A 1,262-nucleotide genomic window follows, 5' to 3' on the forward strand; every position below is an offset into this window, starting at 1 on the left:
GGGAAAAGAGAGAGATGGAATTGCAGCAGGGAGGCAGAAAGAAAGAAGCGCGGAGGTTTACTTCAGAGTTTGTCTGTTCCTGAATGGAAATGGGACCACATTTCCATGGATTCCGTGACGAAGTTACCTCGATCTTCGAGGGCTTGGGGGCGTGTGACGCGATTGGGTTGTGATAGACAGACTGACCAAATCAGCGGCTTTATTCCGTACAGAATGACCTATCGACACGAATGATGGCAGGGGGGAGATGGGGATGTCAGAAGAGGCACAGTGTTGTGTGCCGAAGTCGATCGCTATCAGATCGGGATCCACGATTCACTTCTCACTTTTGGCACAGCTTTCAGCAGGCTTTGGGTACGACTTTACACTGAGCACGGCTATCATCCTCAGACAGACGGACAGTCAGAGCGAACTCTCCAGACTTTAGAGGACATGCTGAGAGCTGTAGTACTAGATTTGGTACTAGTTGGCAAGATTCATTGCCGTTGTGTGAGTTTTCATACAACAACAGCTATCAGACTAGCATTGAAATGGGCACCAGTCGAAGCGTTATATGGAAAAGAGGTGCCGATCTCCGTTGTACTGGGATGATATTTCTGAGGTACCAGTGTTGGGCCTGATATGATTCGTGAGATGACAGAGAAGATCATTCAGAAGCGAATGAAGAAAGAAACGCACAGGATAGGCAAGCGAAGTACCCAATATCAGACGCAGACCGTTAGTATTCGAACAGGGAGGACAAGTATTTCTAAAGATTTCACCTTTCAGAGGCGTTGTCAGATTTGGCAAGCGAGGAAAGTTTGTCTCCTAGATAACGTCGGTCCGTATGAGATTCTTGAGAAGATTGGCGATCGAGCTTACAGACTGCTCTTCCTCCTTCAACTGTCCGGTATATACATGATGTTTTTCAGGTATCGATGTGCGCAAATATATGCCGGATGATTCTCATGTCATTCAACCTGACGAAGCCGAGCTAGATCAGACCTTGAGCTACGTTGAAGACCGATACAGATTCTTGATCGGAAAGAAAAGAAGCTCAGGACAAAGACTATTCCGTAGTGAAGATTCAATGGGTCGTCATGGCATCGAGAGGGGAGCAACTTGGGAGACGGAATTAGGAGGAGAGCGAGAAATATGGAAGAAAGCAGGGGGGGGGGCGGACCCAATAAGAGGGGGGCTGGAATGGGGGGGAGTGCGCGATGGAGTTAGGAAGGCGGATGATGAGGGGGGGGGGGGGGGGGGGGAGGAGGGGAGGGGGGGGG

Source organism: Primulina eburnea, chromosome 4 (assembly GCF_022965805.1).
Source record: "Primulina eburnea isolate SZY01 chromosome 4, ASM2296580v1, whole genome shotgun sequence".
In the NCBI taxonomy this organism is placed as follows: Eukaryota; Viridiplantae; Streptophyta; class Magnoliopsida; order Lamiales; family Gesneriaceae; genus Primulina; species Primulina eburnea.